This window comes from Zeus faber (genome assembly GCF_960531495.2).
Source record: "Zeus faber genome assembly, chromosome: 1".
Classification (NCBI taxonomy): Eukaryota; Metazoa; Chordata; class Actinopteri; order Zeiformes; family Zeidae; genus Zeus; species Zeus faber.
This window is the reverse complement of record NC_137193.1, coordinates 45,275,588-45,303,087: the sequence shown is the minus strand read 5'-3', so window position 1 is coordinate 45,303,087 and position 27,500 is coordinate 45,275,588. Positions and strand designations below refer to the sequence as shown.

Below are 27,500 nucleotides of genomic sequence, written 5' to 3'. Positions count from 1 at the left end.
TCATCTGATGAAGTCCAGGCGTAGTGACCTGGCGTTCGCCAGTAAACACTGAATGGACAAACTCTTTGTCAGCAAACATCCTAGACACCCAGCGTGGAGTGAGTTCTAGCTGCTGTCAGTCCTTCATCTTGAGATATTTCTACAATTTACGACTTCTTACTAATATTGACTCTTTTAATTTTTTCGGAAGATCACAAATAGTATACTGGGGAAAATGTAGGTTGTAGTTCAGTGATTCTCAACCTTTTGTATATCAAGGACCCTCAATGTGATATGCATTAGGCCACGGACCCATTTGATAAGATTTTAGAAACAGAAACAGAAACAGTCTTTATTCGTCCCGCAACACACCACACTACAACACATGCTTGCACACACACACACACACACACACACACATGCACATGCTTTGATGGTGGCCGGTGAAATGGATCCTCTGCATTTGACCCATCCTGGCTTGTCCTTCCTCCGGGGGCACAGCCAGGAGCAGTGGGCAGCATATGTGGACACGCCCGGGGACCAGGTGATAAGTGTCCATCGCTGGTCAGACGATGATGGGTGCATGTTTTTGGTGGGGGTCCTTACTGACGTGAGGTGGAGGAAACCCCATGTGAGCACGGGGAGAACATGCAAACTCCACACAGAAAGGCTCCTTTTTGGGAGATAACCCGCCGGAGCACGGTGCCAACAGCGCCCCAGGCGGGAATCGAACCCAGGACCTTCTTGCTGTGAGGCAGCAGTGCAATGCACTGCGCCACCGTGCAACAGCAAATTATTTCCGGGACTCCAATCTGAGAAGATTTTTATTGTTAGATATTAATTAGTGTCTATACTATAGTTTGGGATTTAACAGTAAAAGTAGGATCAACACAGTCCTTGTCATACATTCTCTAATGGGGTTAATGTCTTGTAATGAAATGATGGTGAAGTTTAACTATTAATAATTTTGAAGGACCCCTAGGGAACCCTGGAACATCCTGAGGGCCCTCTGGGGGTCCCCAGAACCCACGATGAGAACGAATGCTTTAGTGGAGCATACTCTTTTTTTTCATCCTCATGGGTACACTTGCGACTTAACTATAGATCTTACAGTATAAAATAGTATATGTTATGTCAATCAGCGATGAGCACAATAGCCTGTTTTTCGGTTCCGCGTTGTTTCTGCCTAAACTTTGAAAGTTTCAGTGCTCTAAAGCCGACCCGCCGAGAGAGCAGACTTGGATATTGACCTGCCGATCTCCTGGTCGTCAGAGCAACCGGGCCGAAGCGTCGATAGACAAGGCGTGAGGTTGAAAAGTTCAGCCATCTCTCCTTAGGGTCTAATTGGACCTGAAGGTCAGGAGACATGTACACTGGTATTGGTTTATCGCTGCTATGGATCCAGTGGCGGCGCTGGTGGAAGAGTGCGCAGACGCATCTCTGCGAGAAGCTCTAGCCCTCGACACATTCCTGCCTCTCTTTCCATTTCCAAACCCCTTATTTATTTATTTAGGTATTTGTTTGTTTTGTTGCACGCACGCACACACACACACACACACACACACATACACACCCACATGGGCACGCACGCACCCACGCACGCATGCATGCACACACAAATCAAATATCTGTTATCTTCAAGCAACCAGAAGGCAAGAAGATACATTAGAAAAGGAATGAAACAATATGCCGCATGACTAAAGCGTTTTCTCCGCCACAACTTTCCCATTTAGCAGAGTTCAATCAGGTAGGGGAATAGAGTGGCAGGCACTGGGGCTGGGTGACTGTGTGCTGCGGTAATTAAAGCCAGACAATAATTAGCTGCTGGTGGAGGAGAAGAGTAAGAGAGAGAGAGAGAGAGAGAGAGAGAGAGAGAGAGAGAGAGAGAGAGACACACACACACACACACACACACACACACACACACACACACACACACACACACACACACACACACACACACACACACACACACACACACAAGCTAAAGAACACTTGTACACTTGCATATGTACACAACATAATTCAATGTATGAAAGCACAAACATCAACTCAACCCGCTGCCTGACACACGCTCAGACACATATCACATCACCACACACACATGCAACCTACACACACAGACAGAGGTTATGCTCATGCACTCTCGCACAAAAGTTGAACAATGCAATGTGAAGGCGGCTTCCACTGCATTCCAGATGCCGACACGTGGAGCAGATGGAGACGCCGCTTGGGGTCTGGAGACTTTGTGATCATTACTTAGGATGAGACTTGGGCAGAGAAAGCTGATGAGCTACAAAGAGTCGGGTTGAGATACCATAAACAACGGAGAAAGAAAAAACATGGCAAGCTGTTGTTTTAAGGACATTCAATGGAACAGCATCAACCAATACATTCAAAGTAATTGTGCTTTGTGTTTAAGAACACGAGAAAGCGTGAAGAGCATGAGTGAGACTTAGCAATCTCTCTCTGTCTCTCTCTCTCTCTCTGTCTCTCTCTCTCTCTCTCTCTCTCTCTCGCTCTCTCTCTCTGTCCTCTCTCTTGCTCCATTTGTGCAAGAGCTAAGAGGCTGCGCTGCCAATACTTTGCCTTGTGAGTCGGAACCTACAGAATCAATTTAGCATTGAAACCAAACAAAGCTGCATTGACCATAGCAGTTACATGGCTTTTGGCCAATTCCATTAGTGGGTTTGTGTGTCTATATAGCCCCTTTCCCACATGGAATCCATAACATTTCTGGATAAAAAATATCCGGCAAAGGCAGTGGGTAGTCATCCCCGCATAGCTTCCTTCACTGAAAAGTTCTATATGGAGTCTCTTCCCACATTAGATGACTGTTATGGATACAGTACGTAATGGTTGGGGTTAGTACGTAATGGGCAGTGTAGATGCAATCGTTTGAACAATTTGTCGGCAACAGATGCACAATCTGAATTGGTTTTGTTTTTTTCCCCGGCTCTCAGAGACCAGCGCTTCACTTCTCGTCTCCCCGCCCCTTCCCGGGTGGGACTTGGTGCCCTCTGCTGATGGAGCTGGGACAGAGCCCCCAACCCCAGACGCAATAACTCGAACCCAATGTTATTAAATCAGTGTGGTCATTTTCAACCTGTCCTACACTCTGTCTCCGGAGAAGAAACGTTCTCCACCTGTTCTACATCTCCCTGACTCCCTGTCCAGCTCCGCGCTCCGGTGCAGCCGGTGGGCAAGCGAAGCGCTTGTGCCTGATGTCACTGCACTCGAAGCACTTCATACTTCCCGAACTGACATATAATTTGAAGTGCTCCTCTCCATCCCTAACTCTAAAAGACATGTCTAGGTTCTGAGTGGCATTTTTAAGGAACATAAAGACCTCTCTCCGTAGAGTCTGGATGTGTTTCAATTTCTCGTCTTGGCATGTCGAGAGCCATGGTTCGGATTGGACTCGCCGTTTTTCAGAGTATTTTCTATTGTTCCCGAAAACATTTTTTTTTTTTTTATATTTGAACGAAATAAATATTTGTGAAAACCCACAATTTATACTTTGCCGGTATTTGGCTCCACCCCTACTTTACATGCTTGTTCCGGCAATTTTACTGCTTTCATTCACACACACTTCCATTCACAGCCGTACAGGCATTTTCCTGTAAATGACACTTGGTCGAGAGTGGGGAAATTTACGGAATTACTTTTATGGATCATCGAAACTGGCTCCTCTTCCCACATTACGCCAATACGGAACATTGAGAGTAGATTTACAGCTTTCTGTGCAAGTGGGAAAGGGGCTTAAGTGTGTGTGTGTGTGTGTTTGTGTGTGTATGTGTGTGTGTGTGTGTGTGTGTGTGTGTGTGTGTGTGTGTGTGTGTGTGTGTGTGTGTGTGTGTATGTGTGTGTGTGTGTGTCTGTGTATGTGTATGTGTATGTGTGAGTGAACTAAATAGAGAGGAGTGAGCATGCATCATTAACATGACAAGCACACAATGTCAAGGGGATAATCTGGCCGGTCTAGACGAGGCTCCATAATGACGACACAGAAGGAAGACGGAGAGAGAAGACCCACACAGAAGAAAAGGAGTGAGACGGCGCGGGGAAGAGGGGGAGAGGACAGTCAGAAAGACAAAAGGACAGAGGAGTAAAGGGAGATAAAGAGTAATGCAACATATTACTAGCCTTCCATTTTGTTTTGTTTTATTACAGCTATGTACCCTTCTGCGCCTCTTCTTTTGACGCATTTACAGAGAACTGAAAGATGGTTCCTCTCTGCCAGAGGTGGAAACAGCACTGCAAAGCACTAAATCTACTGGTGTTATAATAAGTGAAAGTATTCTAAACAAACACTTTTTTATGCATTTTATTAGTAGAAGCGTTCCATGTTGATCCATGTTGAAAATATACATTTCATTAATACATTTTAAAAATATAATATTAGAGAGAAATATTGAGAAATATTAAAGCACAATATCTATATCTCTAATAATAGAATGTATGAAAGGGTCCATCAACTAAAGCAATTTGTTTTTATAAATAAACCAAAAAAAATATTATACAAAAGAAGCAACATCACTAGAACACGTGTACTTGGTATAAACTTCTCCCAATTCAATCAAACGGCCAAATGGCAAATGATGGGGACCAACTGACAGACAACCCTTAGCCTGTTGATGCCAATGAAAAGAAATGCAGATGAAAGGTTTGGATTAAATTGAACTGGTCGTCCTTAGTGACTGATGATTGTAAACGTGGCAAAGGCATCACATACTGTAATGGATACTTAGTGGTGCGCTCGCCCCTTGGTGACACGCAGACGCAGAGCTGGGGCTTTCACATTGGTCCTTGGTGGATTGGTGTGAAAATGTTACAGCTGTCATTACTTCTGAAACAGAAATAGTGTTTAAGGTATCATTATTATTACTATTTAAGTTTGATTGGTCATTATGTTATATTATATTGATTTATTAAATTATTATATTATATTATAATATTGCTACAGCAAATCATCACCTGAAATGTCTTCACCAACCATATCTTATTTTAATAACGTAGTGACAAAGGGAATAGTCAGGATCATGTCTTCTGGGTAATGTTTATCGGCCATTGGTCATTTATCGCTAATCTCCCCCCTTGCATTCCATGCCATGCCGTGTCATGCTTCACCCATCCCGGCCCGGGCACTGCAATCGATGCCTCCTCTTTCTTCCTCGCTTCTCTTCTTTCTCTTTCTCTCAGAAGCCTCTTTGTCCTCCCCCGAGATAAATACAAACAAGAAAACAGTCGTTTGACGCATCTGTAATCACCTTAGCCACATCCACTGGAGCTGCGGGCTTTTAATTTGCTGCGCTTTTAATTTGTTTTCACAGCGGTTTTCGAGCAAATTGAATTTGTTAATTAAAGCAGCAAAATGAAATGCTGAGCATTATTGACGAGATGCTAATTGGGTTAGCGTTGAAATTGGAAGTCAGGGGGTGAGGTGGGGTGAGATCAGGTGTGGTGTGTGTGTGTGTGTGGGGGGGGGGGGTTGGGGAGTGAGGTGCGTTTTGAGGTATCAATAGTCAGGACAAATCAGATTACAGAGCGAGAGGCTTCTGGCCAAACTGCCCTGTGGAGGTGTGTGTGTGTGTGTGTGTGTGTGTGTGTGTGTGTGTGTGTGTGTGTGTGTGTTTGTGTGTGTGTGTGTGTGTGTGTGTGCGTGTGTGTGTGTGTGTGTGTGTGTGATGGATGCTCCCAGCTGCAGGGCTTAACGTGCTGTGGAGTCCATTCAGTTCGACCTTATGGGGGGGATGGTTTATTTTGTACTTTAACAATAATCAGTTTTTATAGATTCGTGTTTGCATTTATTTAGCATTTATTTAAATAGTGCAAAAAAGTAAAAAGTGCAACTTACAATAGGTGGCTGCATCTGTATGTCATTTAGTTCCCTGTTTAAAACTATTACGAGTTAAAATCATTTTGTTCCTGACATTTGTTTCACCCCTCTTGTGTCTATTTTGGTTTGGCTATGTCCCTCTATGTTCCCTCCTGTTTCATTTGGTTAGGTCTGCTTGGTGTGCAAGGTTGTCTTTAGAGAATGTTAGCCCTGTTTATGCTCTTTTGACCTTTTGTTTTATCATAATTTAGTTAATTTGTAAATGTTTCCCATGCACTTGTTTTGCAACCATCCTAGGTTGATTATATATTATTTTGGTCAATAAATCCACATTTAGTCTCAATGTACCTGCAACTCCTGTGTCTGATGGTTCGGTCTGATGGTTTCGGAGATCATCGGATCATCGGAGACCCAGATCATCGGCCAGCACCATCGCTGGCTGAAGGTCTCCGGAAAGGGGGACTATTTCTGTTTTATTGGACATCTTTTGTTTGTTTAAGGTATGAGCAAGCTGTTTCAGAGTCCGGGCAGTTTATTATATATTCAGAGCAATCAACAAGCCCAAGTTAAATCCATCTCCCATCTCCACACACATGGGAGGAGCCCTTGTCATGATATGTTTCCATCTGCTCCGGGCTTGTTCCATCCTGCCCACTCTCTACAATAAACTGGTACATTTCAATGCCATTGCTTGTGTCTCTGTGTTGGAGGGCCCTGAAAAAGCCACTTGGATGGCGTGTGGCAGGGGGAACTGCTACATTAGCTGAATGTAATGGTGTCTTGTTGAGCCAATAACAGAATTAAACAACTGAGCTATCCTCCACCTCCAAATTCACAATAATTAATTCTATACTGAGGAAAATATTTCTGAGGAATATTACTGAGGAAATTATTTAACGCTACTGAATTAAAATCTGCATATATCTGATGAGATTCTGTTTTTACGGCAAAATAAAATTGTTGAAATGCCTTTTTTCCCTACCTACAACATCGTTAAGGATTATTTGCCATCTGTAAAAAACTGGTTTTCATAATATACATAGGGACTGTGTGTGCGTGAGCATGCACTGAAGATTGTCTTTAAGCGTCTCAATGACCCCACAGAATGGCGCTAAGATGCTCTGCGCTGAGCTCAATTCACTTTCCCGCCAGCCTTGGCCCTGCGCACCGCTAATGAGGAGAACTCCCTCATTTGGCTCAAGATCCATGGTGCTGAAGGACAGGGGCACAAGGTTGGGAATGAACAACAGACTGATGGAGGGAGAAGAGGGTGAAAAAAGGAGGTGGAAGAGCAGAAGTGAAGTGAGGCTGAAGCACAGAGAGAAAAAGGAGAAGACGCAGAGCAGAGACTGTATTTGGAAATACAAAAGTAATGGACAAGATGCAAAGGAGGGAAGAGAGAGAGAGAGAGAGCGAGCGAGAGAGAGAGGAGGGGGGGGGCAGCAGGCTGTGGTTGAATTACAGAGGTGATTATAGCACTAATTACAGGCTGAGCTGCTCCATTGCTAAGGTCCCAGGCTGCACCTGACAACACTCCTCTGTTGCAGCAGCGGGAGAAGGAGGGGGCGGAGCCGCTGGAGGAAGCTCACCATGCACAAACACAGTGTGGAATGTCCAGACTTCAAGAGTACTATCAGAAAAAGAAAAAACGATTATACTTAAAGGTCAAAACTACTGCTTTCCTGTGTACGACCTGTGTACAATGCTTAAACACGCTGTACAGAACTTGAAGTATTATGTAAACACCAAAACAAAAAGCATTGATGTGTATTGGGCCGTCCAGTCCTAGTCCAGTTCCCGCAACAACCAAGATCTATTCAGAGAATTTTAGCGAAAGCCACTGGGCTTTAACTGAGTTCAAAACTCCTCATAGTGTGATGTCACAGGACTGGTTATGCTGTATTACATTGGAAGTAGGGAGTCAGTAATTCTAACTCGGTGTGTTTCCCACTTCTGAGCTAAAAGTGTTCCATTGCCTCTGTTCCGGAAACTGCCAAAGCTACAGGGTAGATTAGTTTAGATCATAGTTAGATGTGCTTTCAAATGAAAATGCACATCTCTTATCTCTTGCAAACTCAGGCCTGAGCGATCTGCCTCGAAATTCCGTTCCTTTGCACATTTCCAAGTCTGAGGTTGGATTTTTCCGAGTTACGACCTGAAGCAAAAGCTGCATTCTGTGGAGGTTTTAAAATTCCCTCCCACCAGACACTGAACTGGGATTCAGTGCTAGGCACCTTACTTCTGGAGTGATATGAAGAGAAACTTAGAGTTTAGAGTAATTCTGTTGGGTGATTTTAAAGTTCTGATGAATGATATTTTAATGACACTTATTAACAGTCATCCTGCAACTTGTGACTGAATTGTAGCGCTTGTGATTTAATATCTTTCCTTTCTTCTCAGGTCATCCCTGCGAGAGTGATCTCGATCTCGGCCAGACTAACTGATAAGATCAAATTATGCTCCATCATTATGGAGGATAATTACATTTATTTTTCTTTCCAATCATTTCTAACATCTAATTAGTGTTTTTTTCACCTTTTCACCTGTTTTACTCCTCACAGTGGGAACAGTTATTACCGTGCCATTCACATGCCATGGCCATTGTTTATCAGTGGCAGTTTGGAGGTACCAGCTGTTGCCTACATACTAGTCTTGGGCGATCATGCAAAATTCCAGTAGCCGATCGCTGGGGGGCAGAGATCAGCAATATACGATTTTATCGGGGGTGCATAGAACGTAATGTAATGTAGCAAATCAAGTCTCTCTGTTCCAGAAGTGCAGAATGTATTATTTACAAGTGAAGAATTTAAATGTGGAGGAGAAATAAAAAAAACTCCAGTTCTGTAAGTTAGATTTACGTTTTTGATTTTCCATACAAGTCAGAAACGAAAGAAACAAAAAAAATCTAAATCTTTCTCTTTGAGATTATATTATATATTGCTATATTATAATCACAAGATTTACACATTGAGTGGCAGGTACCAGCTGGGGGGGTCCGAGCACGTGCCCCATGGACTCCATGGTGCCCTACTTATCAGGTGCGCTTTTTACATTTATTTTTTATTAATGGGTGTCGAGGTAACGGATTGTCTGGGCAAGATATATTCATGAAGAATTCCTAATGAACCTCGAACCTCAGCGCACCTGCGATGTGCGCACTGCCGCTCCGCTGTTCTGCTCTGTTTGTCGAGAGCAGCAAAATGCCTAGAACCGGAGCTGGGGGTCCATGTGTCTTCTCTTTTTTTTTTTGAGCACCTTCCCTCAAAGTCTCTGTACGGGACTGAAGAGGGGAAGTCTGACCTGATCACCAGCGGTTACTGGACAGAGCGGAGAGGGAGAGAGCCCCCGCCCTCTCTCTCCCTTCCTACCACTCTCCCTCTCTCCGCTTCAGTTTCAGAACACTGTAAACTGCACTTACACCGTTTCAATTCTCTGACTTTTCCAGGCGGATAAAAGCAAAACAAAAACAACGTCGTCATCAATGTCAATCGTGATTGATGGAGTAGATTGCTGATAGACGATTAAATCTTAAATAGGCCAAAGCCCTCTACATACTGATATGCCAAATTTGGGAGGGCATCCAGCAATACAATTTTGCATATAATGCAGGAATGGAGCTGTCTTTCGGGGCAATGCAATATTTACATTTTGCCATCCTGTTCGATAGCAGAGCTGCATTCTTAATGCAGCTCTGCTATGTGTGTACATAAAACATGGATCATTCGTCTCCAGACGACATCAAGACAAGGGATGTACACCATTAATTTGCGTTGAAATGGGCGTTCTATCGGTCTCTGTCTGGAATAAAGACGTTAGTATCAAACATCACAACAACAACTAATGAGATTGTCTCGACAGATTGGATTGTGTTTGGATTGATGTTATATTGTGGTTTCTAAAGACACTAGATCATCTGCACCCCGTCTATTTCAAGATTTGCAGTCTCCAATTCAGTCACACAATGAAGCATTCAGACAGGTGGAATTTAAAGACTATTCATAGGCCCCTCACAGCAAAAGTAATCCCCACCTCAGAGAGAACCCACTCAGCAATATGAATCAACCTGAAAAGGATGAGGTGCTGGATATTTTAACACCGCCAGTAAATATATCTATCTTGTTCATAGCAATTTGCCTCTTTGTGTTAGATAATCATAAATGGGATAAGTTGGGGAAAGATATGAGAGCTGTTCTTTTGAGAGCAGTGAGCACTGATTACAGCAGGCACCATCTGCATGAAGCACACAGCTGCCTGCCTCATCAGAATACCACATAATATTCCAATGGAGGGGCTCTAAGTACCTGGCAAACCCAACTAGATAGATAACAAAGAGCCCATTAAATAACAGACAAAGTGGCCGGCGATGGTAGGGGTTTGGGGTGGGGGAGGGGTGGTGGTGGTGGGGGGGGTGGGGATTAGTCTTTTAGCTCCACGTACACTCTAAGATGAGATAGCCCCCAGTTCTAATTAAAATTCTCATTCCCATCTAAGGTGGTAATTTTGATCTGAGGGAAGAGAGGAAAGTTTGATGCCTCCCTCCCTCACCTGTCTCTCTTCCCATCTCCCTCTCTCTCCCTTTTTCTCTGACTCTGCCCATGCATTTGTCTGTCTCTCTCTCTCTCTCTCTCTCTCACTCTCTCTCTCTCTCGCTCTCTGTCTCCCTCTTGCTCTATCTGTCTCTGTCCCCCCGCCACCTCTCTCTTGCTCTCTCTCTCTCTCTCTCTGTCCAAACCCCCCCACCCTCTCTCTCCATCTTTCTATCTCTATTAGCCTTTCTTCTGTATTGATCAGATCAATGTTAATGTTATCTGCCTGGGCTGGGAACTCTTCTTTGCCCTTGGCCTCCCTCAAAGTCATAATGACTTATCTCACAATCTAAAAACATTAAACGAAAAATATATGTATCTGTGAACACAGTTGTGCCAATGGGGATACGCACAACCACGCACACACACACACACACACACACGCACGCACGCACGCACGCACGCACGCACGCACGCACACACACACTGTCCAGTAAGATAGTAAAAGCATAGAAAACAAAAATGATATCTGGGCCTTATCTTCAGTACAGCAACTTTTCCAAGTTGACATTCAAGCAAAGGTCAGAGCGTGGCAGAGGGCATCTCTCTGTGAGACCAAGACTTAGTGCAAAACAGACTTTTAACCCAGTTCCTCTACCTGGTCCAGTGTCTGAACAGCATGTGCAGTAGGAGGGTGCAATATAAATTGGTTTGAATCTTTTAAAGCATAATCAGTGACATTAATAGAGTGGGCAGCGTTGCTGAGAAACATTTATCGATATTCCCGCGAACACACAGCCAGCAAAGATAGAGGCTCTCCACATAATAAGCCCAAAATAATTGTATGTATGCCATAATTACATATATGCTGTCAACCTTGGCTTGTTTTGACAGTCATGTTTACTCTGGAGCATTAAAATATTTTCTTCCATTTACTAGTCAGTCTTTAAGCTGTCGCTCTCTTTCGTTTTACCCCGCTCCCCATTTATTTGTTACCTTTTTCCAGCTCATTAAACCTTAACAATTATATTTTGGTAGAAAGCCTCCCAGTCACAGCCTGCTGCTGGCTAAAATGAAAAGTGTACGATGGATCACAGTGTCAGCAGCAAAGTTATCATCACCTTGATTGATTTCTATTTTTTTCCCCAGATTTCCACAAACACATTGGGTACATGCTATCCACCCATCCACCTAGGGTTTGCACTAACACACACACACACACACACACACACACACACACACACACACACACACACACACACACACACACACACCAAACACACACACACACACACACACACACACACACACACACACACACACACACACACACACACACACACACACACACACACACACGCACACAGATGAAAAAGGAGGTTTTAACAGATGAGCAGAGTGCTTCAGGAGGTGTTAGGGGGCTAACTCATTGGCCATCAGTCCAGTAAAGCGCCTTCATCCAGGCTGTAAAATTAAACAGCCAATTTCACCTGGTAATTGGATTGTGAAACACTCTCGGTCAAGCTCCCTGCCGCTAGACAGTAGCATAATGCAGCAAAGAAATTCAAAAAACACAGCAGAGTTTCTCTAATTTAAGTATCGCTTCTTGTGAAACAGACAACTTTTTGTGTCATAAAAGTGTGACCACAAGCTGTTAAAGGCCCAAATTTTCTTTTACTGGGCTCAGAATGAAACAAAAAGAAGACTCTGGTTCTGAGCAAGTGGCAACCATTACAGCCGACGGTTGAAGCGAATGTGGAATGGAGCCAAATGGAGCCAACGTGCCTCATACTGCAATTTGTCCAACTGCCACAAGGTGCTGGCATCGGAAAACCTCTGACCGAATGGAGGTCAATGGAAAAAAAAGAAAGTTCTTGCGAGAACTACAAAGTCAATACATTTTTCCACAAAATGGTATGGTCTCCATAGCAAAGATTACTTCCTCTAATGGGTGCCTGGGATGATAAAGCTTAAAAAAAGGTATATTTGGGGGGCGTTGTTGCCTTGACTGACATACCTGGCTTTCCTGACAAGAATGTGATGAGCGTAAACCAAAACTCAAGGCCTCAAATCGTCTCTACAGAAAGCAATGGGTGACGGCAGATGCTATGTCTTACGTTCTGAGTGGAATCATACAGCTGCTTTAATCATCAGTTGAACCAAGGAGCATGTTAGCATTCTCAGCAGTGAATGCTAAATGCTACATAACATAGGGTCAGACATTAAAAGTCTTTCAGTTCATCTGTCCGAGGCCGTAAAAGCAGAGAACTTTAATTGCCATAAATACACTTCAATTAGTGGGCTGGGGTGCCTGTGATGTTTTTTACCCCAACTACATTTTAGTCCAAAAATTGCATTTACAGTAGTGTGTAGTATTTTTTAATTAGCAGTTTGAGAGAAGGAGTGGTGGGGGGCTTTGCACCAGCAGATCGCAGTTCCTCAGGCATTAAGCCACTTCCATCTCACTGTACTGTATGTTTGCCGTTGTGAGCAGGCGAGAGGTCCCCCGTGGGCAGCGTAAACTCTGTTTAAAGAGAGTTTTATTGCTGGAATCAAACAGCAGGCCCACCGTCCATGGACGGTGGGCCTGGCGATTCAAGCCTGCGGTCCTCGAACCTTGGCCATGCAGGGCCGTCTCTATCAGTCCACCCCCATCCCAGAATCCTCCACAGCCCTACTGGCTTTATCTCACTTCCCGACCGCAAAACCTCAGGCTCTTCTCTTTGAACTTGACTTCAGAAGACCTTTAAACTATTTAATGAAGCTTTCCAGTGGGTTGAGTGCTGGTGGCAATGGTGGGTACTCATTTGCAGAGAAAGTTACACATTTTAAATCAGATAGAATCTATACTGTAGTTTTGAGTTGTAGGTACAAAACTAGTAAATGTTACAGGAATATGTTTGATTATGATAAGATGTGCCTGCTCGAGAGAGTTAGAGATTTTTGCAGGTGGTCTACAATGCAACAGAAAATGGTATATTTTAGTGAGCATAAGAACTCTAGGAGAAAGATGAAACATGGCATAAATGGTGAGCTTTTAAAAAGTCAACAACAATAGAGTTTAAACCTGTCCATTAATAGTCTAGTAAGCCAGCAAGCCAAGCAATAAGTGTCAGGGACAAGACAAGGCCCTCATCCAATTCTGTTTGTTACACGGTGTCCTGGCTTTACCTTGGACAGCTTGATTGATGTGTATGTAAATGTATTTTGAGGAGAGTTGTGAGCGGCTGGTTAAAACAGACGTTTAGGGCCAGCCTGCCGGATGGAGGAGAGGCGGAGGAAAAAAATAGATAAACAGAGAAACAGAATAAAAAAAACAGAGATGTGAGTGTGAGAGGGGTCGGCAACGAGGATGAAAAGGAAGTAGAAGAAAGGGAAGATGCAGACAAATTATGAGATACAAAGAATGCAAGGAAACTATTGATTGTGAAATGAAAGAAAATGGACACTGGAGGAGGTCCAAGCCAGATGATTTGTCCCTCTTCTTCTCGGCCATTCTGAATTCATAGGATGGCAGTTTGACGGCCCTACAATGGCGTGCTATGGGAAGGCGTCTACATCATACACACACATAAACACACACCAAGCAGGAGAAGATTATTTCCTCTTCAAGCGTCCTCTCGATCATTTCTTTCATCGCCAGTTCTCTGCCGCCTCATAGTTGCTGGTGTGAACAGAGAGAAGGCATCGAACGTTTAGGCAAAAAGAAAAGAAAACACAAATGTGCATGTGTTTGATTCTGACGGTGTGTGTCTGCGTTCGTATGTGCGTGCGAACCTATCTTAGTAATGTACGTATGTATGTGGTATGTGTGTGTGTGACTGTGTCTTGGTATCAGCATTTGTGTGTGTGTGTGTGTGTGTGTGTGTGTGTGTCCTATTTTGTATGTGAGTGCGTGAGACTGTCTTGGTATCTATATATGTATGTGCTTGTTTATGTGTGTGTGTGTGTGTGTGTATTTGTGTCTTATTTTGTATGTGTGTGCATGAGACTGTCTTGGTATCTATATGTGTATGTGGTTGTGTATGTGTGTGTGTGTGTGTGTGTCTTATTTTGTATGTGTGTGCATGAGACTGTCTTGGTATCTTTATGTGTATGTGGTTGTGTATGTGTGTGTGTGTGTGTGTGTGTGTGTGTGTGTGTCTTATTTTGTGTGTGTGTGCATGAGACTGTCTTGATATCTATATATGCATGTATGTGTGTGTGTGTGTGTGTGTGTGTGTGTGTGTGTGTGTGTGTGAGACTTTCTTGGTATCTATATGTATATGTGCTTGTGTGTCTCTGTGTGCATTTGTATGTGTGTACATGTCTTTTATCACAAGTCTTGCCACGGATATCACACTGGCACTAAAGTTTAACAACTTTAGGGAAATAATAGGTGACAAGAACTTCAAAATTGCCTTCCAGTTCCCACGGCAACTCAGGATGGAGTCGGACGAAAGAAGTAAGAGGCAGGAAGTAAGAGGTGTTATCTCCATCAGCCATCAGCACAACCACCAATTCAAGCCATCAGTCACTGGAGTCAGTTCTTTTGCTCGGAAGTTATCATGCAGGCAACCCAAATAAAGGAAAAACAACTGAAGCAAGTGTTCTGTCTGTATATCTATCCGTGAGGGGTTACAGTTTGAAGCATAGTTATTGTCCATTACTTAATCATCATACTATAAGATTATTTGATTAAAATATGCCATATTTAACATAAAAATGTTTGAATTCAATCTATTTTTTTTGTGTATGTGCTCCTCTACATGCTGTCTGAATTGTTGGTGACGGGGTCTGCCTTTCCTGGCAAGAATGCAAAGGTGCAAATATCCCCGCCACCTGAAGTGACCAAGATGGTGGTATGGCAATGGAAATATATTCCAATAAGGCGTACTTCAGAGAAAGTAGAGTCTTGCGTGAAAATAAGGGTAACCGCAGATGTAAAAAAACCCCAGCTTTTTTCTGTTTCTGCTTTGAATGGAATTATTTTAATATAATCCACCCAACACGGACGCTCTTATGGATTACCACTTAAATGGAAAAATGTAAAAAGGTGTCAAATGATCAAAGGACATTAACTTTAGACAAAAACATGGTAAACACAGCAGCTGGCATCGTACAAAGTGTTAATAATGGAAACAGTGATGATATCATAGCGTAATGGGCTGTTTGGAAAGCACTATAGGAAGTTTGAGGTTATCCTGAGGATAACTCTGGTATGTCTTACTGGTATGTAAGTACTGTACTAATTTACTCTATTCATTCATTTCACCAAAGCCTCACCATCCAAATTGAAGTGCCTCCATTTTCTCAGGTGTTCTATCACTGTCTCTGTGAAATGTATTTCCTTGTTCCCGATCTGCATCGCACCGACACGAGGAGCAGACAAAAAAAGAAACTGTTGCTAACTGTAACACTTATGATGATAAAGAGATAAAGATACCTCTTCTCAACCTGTGACAACTACACTATGTATGAGGCCAAAAGGTTTGTCTGCTGGAGAAAAGGGGAATATTTAAATGACACAAAGACACAATATATCCAAGTGTGTGCCGCCTTTTTAATATAATGAAGTTGAAATTGTTCATAATCTAATTACACAAGTGTAACAATATATCTGGTACCAAAACAGAAAAAAAATGCAATGTCAAATATTAACCTATATTCTATATCTTTCTAATCTTGGATCTAAACAAAGTATACATTCAGAATTTCACAGTCAATTGAGGTGTGTAAAGCATGACGGTTCAAAAGGGGGGAAGGAAAGGAATTCCACCACTCAGATCAGGTCCAAATCCAAAGCATGTTGCGTATGTGTCTGTTGGAGGTCACCAGCACTGGTTGAAGTGCTGGGCTGAGTGGGAATGAATGGGCCTTCCACGCCGCACGGTGTCAGGGATTATCTAGGAATACTGCCCTTCTCTATCTTCTGGTGGGAAGGTTCTCCATCTAATTCAGCGTCTTTCAAAGCAGCAAAAAAACCTGACAGATTCCGCGCACTATCTGGACATACACAACTGAAATGCCGACCCCCCCAAAAACCACGTTACTGTGAGAGTTCAGAACTAGGACCCAAATTCAGACAGAGGCAGATGCAGGATGGAAAAAAAATGGCAGAGTATAAAAGGCAGGCCTTGAATTGGATCAAACTTAGAGTGAAAGGAAATCTAAACTTGCTTACAAACACACACACTGGCAAGGTGACGAAAAAAGTGATCAGGCAAGGGACCGACCAACCAACTGACACAGAGGAAGCCAAACTGCTGACTCAAATACCCAAAGACACAGGTCAACACAACGAACTAATAGACACAGTTAAAACGATAAAGGAAAATGAGGAAGAATCTGGAAAACAAGGGAGACATCAACAGGACAAACCTAAATGAAACACAAACTACACAAAAAAAGATCACAACGGTGACATTTTCCTGACTCTCGATGAAGAGGGAAAAACAAGTTGGCCATCTAAAGTTGGCCCCAAACTGCTTTAAATCCAAAACATTTTAACGTGTTAAATCCAGTTGTATTCACTAAAATTTACTTTGGTCTCAAATAATCTTCTCAGTATTTTATGACGATGCTTCTGCTGTTGCGTTCCAGGTGGGAAGAAAACCCGCGAACACCGTGCATGGGCAAAACTTACTGGGCATGCGCAAAACTTCCTCTCCAACACAAAGCCGTTTCATTCGCTAGTTCCCAGAGCGAGGTGCCGGCCCCAACCGTTGCCAACAAGCTCCAGATTGGCCGAACTTCTATCTCCCAATTCCATTTATTTTATATACCTTCATGTTCACTCATTTCACTAATGCGTCTACGCTGCATGGCTTCACTATACCATATACAACATATGCTTTTCTGAAACTAGGTAGTCCGCTCGATATCACAGTTCATTACTGGCAACTCATTTTATCACCTTGGTTACATAAGGTGAGATGAGTCATTTGACTTGAGATGCCATGTTGGAAAAGAGAAATGACACATACAGTATGTGTGTATATTTTGAGCAAAAATCACATATTGAAAACGCTTTTGTCTCTACAAATGCTTTTAGATCTTTTACTATCCCTTTACTATCAATAGGAACTCTGGCGTGGGAATATGAGGTTTGCCCTGATGAAAAAAACAAAATAATAATTTCCGAGAAAGATCCCCCATCATCAGATGCCATCAAACTATGAGGAATAATAAAGATGGGTACAAAGAGAGCGAGAGAGAGAGAGAGAGAGAAACAAAAGAGATGTAAGAAAGAAATAGAGAGAGAACATAAAAGAGGCAGAGATGTACTAAGAGGTGGCCAAGGGAGAGAGAAACAAGAGAGATGGAGAGAGAGGAATGGAGAGAGAGGGCGAGAGCGAGAGAGAGACAGAGAGAGAGAGAGAGCGAGAGAGCGAGAGAGCGAGAGAGAAGCCACATCCATCCACCCACCGTCTCCATGCCCCGATGTACCCCGCAGCCCCTGCACCCTGCTCCCCCGCTACTCTGATGAAAAGCAGGCCGCAATCCCTTTCAATTTGGCCAGTATGCCCCGGCCCTGTTAAAGTCAATCGACTGGCTGAGCAGAAGCACTATATCACAATATGCAGGTGCCGACATGGCGGGCGGGGGAGAGAGGAGAGACAAGCCGCCTGAGGAGGGAGAGGGGGGACTCAGGCATCCATCTCTCTCACAGTCAGGCAGAGGCTCCAGCACGGTGAAGAAAATACACTCCAACACAAGGACACACACACACTCACACACAAACACTCGTGGCTAGGAGGGTAGGGGAGTGAGAAAACGGGAGACGAGACAGAATAGAAAAATAGAGGAAAAATGGGACCCTCTCTTCTTCCCTCGTTTTCTCTTTCTTCTCACTTCAGGTAAAGAAAAAAAAAAGAGGAGGGAAAATGTGTTTTGTGCAACAGGGGGAGCGGGACAACGGAGGGCAGAAAAAAGGGGGCTGTCTGGAATGAGAGTAAGGTGTCTGTGCGATGCGGATAAAGGCCTGTGTGGGCGTGGGGAGGCCAGCAGCTTGGCTAGAGTTGTTTGTTATCGGGGGTCTCCAGGCCCCCCCAGGCGTGCCGAGGCACTGGCCTGAGTCAGAGTGGGCGAGCCTGGGGCAGAGCGAGGAGTCAGAGCCCCGAGCCAACCATGGGTGAGAGGCCAATGGACTGGTGAACGCCCGAATGCCAAACCCTGGCACTGGGAAGCACTCTGCTGGAATTCTCCAGGGGTGATACAGTAACCGCTTGAACTAGAAACACTGGCAAACCTTACAAATCTATGTACCTAGTTCATTCTTCTCACACTGATACCCGATAACTCCATCCCACACCATCCAACGGCCCTCACAGAATGTAACAAAGTACAGTACAAGTACATTGTTACTCTATAGTTCTCAGACTTTTGACTTCTACTTTGAAAAGCAAATGCTTTTACTCTACATTTCTAACACGGTCACATTATTTTCGTTTTTTTTAAATCTGAATTTATATTTATATATTTAAAAAGTATATCTTATACTATTTTCTTGTCAATTATAATCAGCATATGCATGAGCACTCATCTGCAGAAAAAAAGGAGGAGGCATGTTACGCCATATTTTAGGCTATATATCAGGGCGCTGGATATGTACTGATGATAAGTACTTTTAACTTTAATACTTTAATACATTTAAGAGCAATTACTGGTATACTTTTACTTAAGGATAAAAGTCAGTGTGGAACCTATGAGGAATTTTGTTTCAGGATATTTGTACTTCCACTAATGTAAAAGGTCTCAGTACTTTATCCGCCATGGCAGAGACTACGTGGGCAATACACAAAAAGTCTCTCAATTCTTCTCTCTGGGCGATAAATGTACACTGAGTGTTGTGCATCCGGGTTGAGGACTTGAGGTAATGCCCTGGCTCTCGGAGATCGTGCAGCATTTATACACTCTGGTCCACTCAAAGGCTGTGGTACGGGAACCCAGAAGAGCGCGGGTCAAGGGCTGGATGACACATCCATCCGGCCGGCTTCATTGAGAATTATTTTTTGTTATGATGCAGGATCGTGCAACGGTCAGGTCTGTGACTGCAGGCGACGATAAAACAGAGCCAGTCTGTTATGATACCGTTTAACCACAAACTGTCACTCATCTCTGCCTCTCGCCTACAGCTTATCACTAAACATATTGGGCTAGATCGATCTCCATCATATCCCAAATTCAGAAATAATCTTGCCCTGCAGAGTTAATACAGGCCAATGCCCAAAATCGATCTTGGGAACATATCGATGTGCACACATTATAATTGCATGTATGCACACACATGGTCTCACACCTCAACCCATACACATGTAAATACACAAACCCATAGAAGAAAACATGCACGTGCAAACACATGCGCGCGCGCACACACACACACACACACACACACATACACACACACACACACACACAGATACACCTGAAGCAATCAGGCCAAACTTTCTTCGGCACAAGTTTCTTTTGACAAGTTCTCCGACACATCCTGGAGTTGTATTGAGACGTGCTAGGAGGGAGTGCTGGAGAGCAGCCATGTAGAAAGAGAATGCTGTTACTGAAGTTATTAACAGGCTTCTGTGTTTCTCTCCTCTCAGCTGAGCTATTCAGAGCATGGCGTCCTCATCTGCCATGACTACGCGCCGACAGAAAGACAGATGCACCAGACGGACTCAACGCGTGGCCCCCTCTCCGCGCTGTGCAGTAATATGTTTTTCACCCATTTACAACAAATTAAGTTTCCCTCAAAGTGAATTTCAAGCATGGCTGCTTTTGGAGGACGCGCAACTCTCTTTTCATTAATTTCCATTCTTTTCTCACTAACAAATGATCTACTGTAAAGACAGCACCGCTCTCCCTCTCTCTGCCCCCCCCCCCCCCCCCCGCCCCCCCCCCGCCCCCTCCGCCTTCCCCAGCCCTTACCTTCACTTTCCAGGTTCCTACTAAATTTGGGGCCCTGCAATGGAAAGCAATTACACTGTCAGAAAGGTGTATTCTGATTTATTAAAAGCCCTGAATGCTATCTGTTTTGTTCCGTCTCTGCGTGCCCCTCGGGAGAGAAGTCGCCGTGACGAGCCAATGAGACAGAGGCAGCGCTCCCCGCTCAGCCCTCCATCCTGAGAGTCATCTAGGAAGCAGGCAGAGTAAATATTCATTGGCGTAGGAGACAGATAGACGGCTGGAACACAGCAACGTGGATGGGAAAGGATTTCTCCTCAGAGGGGATGGAGAGAGAGTGAGTGAGTGAGTGAGAGAGAGAGAGAGAGAGAGAGAGAGAGAGAGAGAGAGAGAGGGTGACTGCTGACTGCTGCAGAAGCTCAGTTTGAGATGACATTCTCCTCCCTCTTTTGTTTCCTAAAGTCAAGTGTTCAGCCAGAAGAATGCATCTACTTCACACTTCCTTTCCTTCTTTATTATAGTAGAGAAATGTGGGATGGACTAGGGGTAAGAGGCAAAGAGAGAGAATACACACACGTGGAGAGAGACAAAGCATTAGGCCAGTAAGGTGTGGGATATGTTCCAATTTCCAAAATAAATATTATCTCTGTCTGAGCGGCCCAAAATTGGTGTGTTTTGGTGCCAACATGATAATGAGGATCAACAACAGGGTCAGTGCGGCGTGGAAGCAGCACCATCCATTTAAAGAAAATGTCCCCCAAGACACTTGTTTTTATCTTTCATATTTCTTCCATAAAAACGACTGGCGTTGTGTAAAGCCCTAAATTGAGATGCTCTTCTGCAGATCTGTGGACCCTGCACTCCCTTCCTCCAAAGTGGGATGCACATTAACAGCCATGGCTAATGCGTCCCACCTCCCACAACCCTCACATCTCTCTCTCACTCTCTGGTGTTGCTGCATTCTCCATCAGCAGAGAGATGAGAGGGATACAGAGGGTGGAGATGTGGAATAAAGCATCTCGCATCCTGGGGGAACCATCGCTTGAAGATAAGTTGCCATGCGGCTCTATAGCGTAAGGTCATAGATCATAAACCTGCTTATCTTCTGCTCCTTCTGGATCTGTCTCACAGTCTACAGTCGGGGGCCAAAAGACGGAGCCTCCACAACACGCATTTGGAGATTGTTGCATGACTGGATCCTTTTCCCGAGTTGTACTCTGTAGAACAGAAGTCACTCACTAATGAAGAAAAGCAGCATAATAACAGGAATCGCGGCCAAGAAACCTGTGATGATACAACGCTGACCTTTCCTTCTTTGAGGAGTTTTCTCAGACTTGAGCCTAGAAGGTGGTGTAAGCCATAATTAACATATTATGTGGCAATAAAAATTCTTGTTCTTTATATCTGGAGCCTTGTTAGCTGCCTCCGAGGCAATCACTAAACTTCCTGGGGACCACAAAGGAGGCAATTTGTGCACTCTGCAAACACGAGCAATGACAAAAATGAAAATAAGTAACAAAAGAACCAGTTTATAAACTGAAAAAGTTCATAAAATGGGAAATTAACATAAACAGAAAGCTAATCTGAGCTAACTTTAGAAAGAAAATAATGAGCCGTGAAAATAAAATTTACGGTGTATACTCTGCTGGACCTGCATTATCTTGTCCTTAGTCATTTGTCTTTCACTTTCTCTGAAAATAAATTTTAACCACATTATTGGTTACAATAATGTTTAACCACATTATTGATAATAATTCTGGTGTTGAGGCCACAGATAACACATTCATGAAAAGGCTGCATTTAGTTAGTTGTGTAAGTTATCAATTTGTTTTCAGAGTTCCCATGAAATGCAGCATAACTTTCTACCGACACCAATTACAAATTTCCGACTTCACATGGAACGCAGGGTGGACATTTTGCCCACTGCTTCTTTATTGTCTTAGACTTTTGGCTTCTCTCTGGCATCTGAAACATGAAAAAAAACATACAAACAATGCAATTATTTCACAACACAACTAATAACACAATTATTTCTAAACTCAACAAAAACATCTCTTGAGATCCCCAAAATATCTGGTGGAAAACTACACCGATGACCGTTATCCGAGTTCCAATGAATGTAGCATGACTTCCGAGTTCCGTGAACGCACCATCACTCCCTGTTTGGTAGCGCTTTCAAGCGGAGATGTGTCTGCTCCGCGCCTGCGTCTTCTATAGAGAACGAGTCCACGAGTTAATCGATCACAGATGGTGTCACTCTCTCGGACGGATAAAAATAGGATATAAATAAAATAAAATAATCAAAAGGTTTTTCTTACTCATCGCATTTCAGGATGTCTTTTGCTATGTTTTTATCACGCATGTTGATATCGTGATGACAATGAAAATACCATTGACCATGCAGCCCTACACCGGGGACCTCGGTGGGGAATGCGAATGACAGCCCCGAGCCACAACATGGACATATATAACAAATTGGATGATGATGTGCCCCCGCAAAGCGCCTTCTGCTACTTCTGGTAGATTTTTGTTGGTGTTTCACTAATTCCTGCTCTTAATGTTGATCGATATGGATCAAACCCCAACAATGAAATGTCTGAGACGTCCCGGTTCTAGCGAGACCTCAACCATCTCCGTGGGTTCAATGTTTGCTGGGTTCCAGACACTTTTACCCCGAAAAATGCCAAGGAGAGTAATGATAATAATAAAAATACGAGCAATAACACTGGACCCCAAATAATAATATATAAATGGGAAAATAAATGGTTTGTAGGAAGTCAAGTGAACTAAATTTGATTATGTATATTGATGATCTAATCCTGCTAAAGATGGCACACCTTTTGGATGAAAGATATATTACTTAAGAATTTAAGCTGTGCTATGAATCTCATTTGAATAGAAATAAAAAATAAAACTCCATTGCTACATAAAGGCAGAATTCAAAAGAAGAGCGACGTCGGTAGAGGAAACCCTCCGTAAACATTCAATTAATGCTGTACTGTCCCCCCACTGACGAAATTGGTGATCATAGCTCATCCCATTGGTTTGTTTCCAGTCTCTGATGTTATCTCTAGTATTGCTAATTGGCAATTAAAACTGTATCCATTCTAGGAGGCAGTCAGTGGTTGGAGGGCTCTCTTTATTATAAACCGATCACAGAGTCATTAATAGAGCAGCCCCAGTGTCAAGGTGGCTCTTAGAGTTTTGCACGAAGACTTCACACTAATTTAAAAAAATTCTTTATGAAAGTCTATGTTTTTGGATGGTGTGTGGAAAACCATTGCTGAAGAAGTCAGGACCGAATGGGTGATGACTGAATTAGATGAAAGCCACATTCAAAATCAACTCCAAAAAGTGGCAATCCCATGGCAAAGCTGGACAGGGGAGACCCGAGGCTCTAAGATCCTTGACTTTCACCAAACTTGTGATGAAACACAGCAGGGTATATGAAGCGGGAATGTTCAGCCCCAATGGAGGCCCGCTCCTCAGCACTTATGAAGCCTCTCCATGCACATATTGTCTCATTTCAACCTTGCAGACCCGGCAGAAATGCAGCCGGCCTCCGGCGTGCAGCCTGTGATCTCCATGCCTCCATCAGTTAGCTTAGCCCGGCTCTGCCAGAACGCCCGCTGACCTTCTCCTCTCTCCACGGCTGGAGTGGCTATTGATTGGATCTTGGCCCACAGTGTACAAACACGGAGATAAGGAGAGAGAGGCAGCCAGGCAGATATGGCTGCAGTGCCCACTCCACTCCACTCCGCTCCTCTAACTCCAGAAGCACAAAAAACAACCTCCTATTCTGCTAAACTAGTCTCACTGAGCAGACACCCAGACATGGCTCCTGAGCACTGATACGGGGATGGGATTATGTCTAAAATTCAATCGCAACGACCTAAGTAATGTTAAGTCCGTACTGCTGACAGAGACCGCTGCTTCCTCTGTACACGGTCCAAATGTAATCGCGGTCTTATTTCTGGGATTTTAGATGAAAAAATTCTGTTGTATTGTACGTGAATTTCTGTACTGTTGTTCGCATATCACTGGTTGTGTGGGGAAGGAGCTGCTTAACTTTATATAAAGTGTATTAACTAACACTCAAGGCTCTGGGGTAGCCTTAAGGCGGGTCGGTGGCCTGTCCCCCTCTCCCACCCCGAGGTCTTTAATCTACACCTTCCTCCCATCTGGTGTCCGGGCGGAGGCGGTGCGATGTTAGAGGTGACTAATAGTGTCACAGCCCTCCCCTCCCAGCAGGGATGGCCCAGGACACGCATCAAACTGCTCCCTCTGCCACCCTGAGGTACACTGTACCAATTAGGGAAAAAATATGTTTTTGTTTCTGAATTTCTATGTTCTTTTGGGGGGGGGGGGGGGGGGGGGGGGAGGGTGTAAGGTCCTTTATAAAATCAGGTTGTGGGTCAAACATGTGCTGTCTCCCTTTTCTCTCTTCCTCTGCCTCTGTGGACATCCAGGCCCCCTGGGAGGACAGCGAGGGAGAAGGCTTCACTCAGACTCTGTCAGGGAGGTCCGCCACAGGGAAAGCTCAGACGCAGAGAAACCAGAGAAATGTGCCAAACTGTGGACCCTGCGACCCCACACCAAGAACAGAAACACGATACAATGAGGGAAAGGAAATCTTTATCTATTGTGTGTGTGTGTGTGTGTGTGTGTGTGTGTGTGTGTGTGTGTGTGTGTGTGTGTGTGTGTGTGTGTGTGCATTTGTTCGTTATGTATTTTATTTTTATGGAATTACTGAAACAATACTTGTGTCTCGTTTTGTCACACATCTCAAAATGATATTGCAGACAGTGAAAATTCATTCTTTTGGGTTAAATAGGGCTTTCGGAGTTAACTTAAATTAGGCCTAAACCTGTAGACTGATTACAGCCTTCATCCGCTGTACATTCACATATTTGGTGCCAATAAATCATAATGATAATAAACTGATAATAAATTCACTGAAAGTCATTATCATTGATTTTGTCCGTGTTGTTTGGTTACTGGGCATGGTAGCTGAAGTGTGGACAAATATCTCTGTGCTTTGATCACTGAACCATAAAAAAAATACAAAAATTAAACAGCAAAATACATAAACATGAATTCTCATGTTTTTTGCTGTGTACATTTTCAAAAAATATTGTCTGTGAAAGACAATAACACAATTGTTTTTTGTTGACTTTTTGCTGACTATTTAACAATTCAATTGGACACAAATAAATAAGTAAATAAATAAACAAGCAAACAAACAAACAAATAAATAAATAAATAAATTGGTATCGGATTAATTGATTTGTTTCCAATAAAACGGTAAAACAAAAACAGCAAGTATATTTACATTAAATTAAAAAGTAACATTTAACCTTTGGATTAAATTAAATTAGTATAATTCTGGCTCCTTGTTCACGTCATGGAATCAATGTCCCTGATTTTCTCTTTTTAAAACATATGCCTATCTTTATACGTATATTGTACATGAATTTTAATTAGCCTGCTAAATACACTTCTAATTCTTGGTATGGTAATACCAAGAATTAGTAAAATGGAATTAGTAAAATGGTAATAATAGTAGGTTACTAAATTATAGTTTTACTAAATTAAATTATAATTTTGATCATATGTATTTCATATGACTGTGGATTGTTCAAGTTTGATGATTTTTAATAGTTTATTAATGTTCATTTTTTTGAGTGAACCTTGATATGACATTCGGTGATTCCCTTGCAGAAATAAATGTGTAACTAAAATAAGAATACAAATCTGTTTACTGATCATGACAAGAGACAAGACAAGAGAGTGAGATCTTTTTTATATTTCAGTATTTGAAGTGTTCCAGCGCAGGCGGGTGGCCTGGCGTTGGGTAGGGAGGAATACATTACAGAAAACAAATTAGTCAGCATGATAGGAGAATGCCAGTTCAAATGGCTCTGGCTCCTATTTCCATCCTTATGAGATACCTGTGCCCATTAGAAGGTTAATGCTACCCCGGTGTCCTCGCAAAGGATCTGCCTGGGAAAGGGCAGCTATCCCTCTTTAAACTTTGATGCAGTGAGAAAGCTCTCCTCATCCCTTCTCATCCTTTCCCCTCTGACCTGCGTGTGTGTGTGTGTGTGTGTGTGTGTGTGTGTGTGTGTGTGTGTGTGTGTGTGTGTGTGTGTGTCTGTGTGTGTGTGTGCCTGTGTGCCTGTGTGTGTGTGCAATTACATGCATGCGTGAGATAGAGAAGGAGGAAACAGGGGAAAGAGAAAATGAGAGAGGGCAAGAGGGAGAGGGAGAGAGAGAGAGAGAGAGAGAGAGAGAGAGAGCGCGAGAGAGAGCAGACAGAGTGAGAGAAAAAGATATGAGAGGGCTGGGCTGGGCTGTCTGCCACCCAGAGAACATAAGGAGAAAAATACGTCCATAAAACCTCTCTATGACCATGAATACTAATCCCAACACTAAAAGCCCAGCCAATCTAATTCTCCTCTCTCTCTCTCTCTCTCTCTCTCTCTGTCTCCACTCTCCCATGTCGAGCAATGCTGTAGGTGAAAGCTCAACATATATTGTATATCATTATATATAGTGCAGCTATGAATTGATTCATGTTGCACTGTATGAAATCCAGGAGGTTTAAACACAGAGGATTGTAATGGTGGGGGACACATACGCTCCACTTGCATCACTTCATTCTCGTTTCCGAATAAAAAAACATTAATTTGGAGTGTTTTCTTTAACTGATCTCAGATGGCAACAAAAATAGCTCTCTGTTGCTCTTCCTCCCCCATCCATTACATATCGCAGTTCCAGGAAAGACAGAGTGGGTGTGGGAGGGGTGAGAGGGATGGGGGGGGGGGGCCCAGAATTTTGGGAGGAGCAAAGAAAATCATTGTGTTTAATAAAGGATGTATGAATTAACTGATCATAATGGTTGAAACTTGTTTTTCCACACAGGATCTTGGTAGTTCCTTAATATAACACAGTATCTTCTCATGGTATTTTACAGTGAAAAAAGTTCATTCTTCTGAAATAAAGTTTTCATTCCTCTTTTTAAGATGTATTATTTTTATTATTATTATTTAACTTTATTCGATTTAATTGATCATTTTTTGTTGTGGAGTTTGGAAGGATATATATAGGGGTCTCCTGTCATTGGTCTAACAAGTCATATTCATGGCGGTAAACCACGACAAGATTTTTCTTTTTCTGAGGCATATCATGCTATATTCTCTAAATACTAGTACTTTTGGTATTTTATGGTCAGGTGTTCCTTATCAACACCTGTACTTTCATGCTCCTCGCACCCC

The 27,500-nt window shown here is 43.2% G+C and overlaps 1 protein-coding gene across 1 annotated transcript in view; it reads right to left on the bottom strand.

Annotated features, from left to right (window-relative positions):
* The window catches only part of agbl4 (AGBL carboxypeptidase 4), a gene marked incomplete at both ends in the record, with an annotated part of 348,196 nt that overhangs the window by 100,258 nt on the left and 220,438 nt on the right, over window positions 1-27,500 (bottom strand). The gene's annotated exons all lie outside the window — the stretch shown is intronic.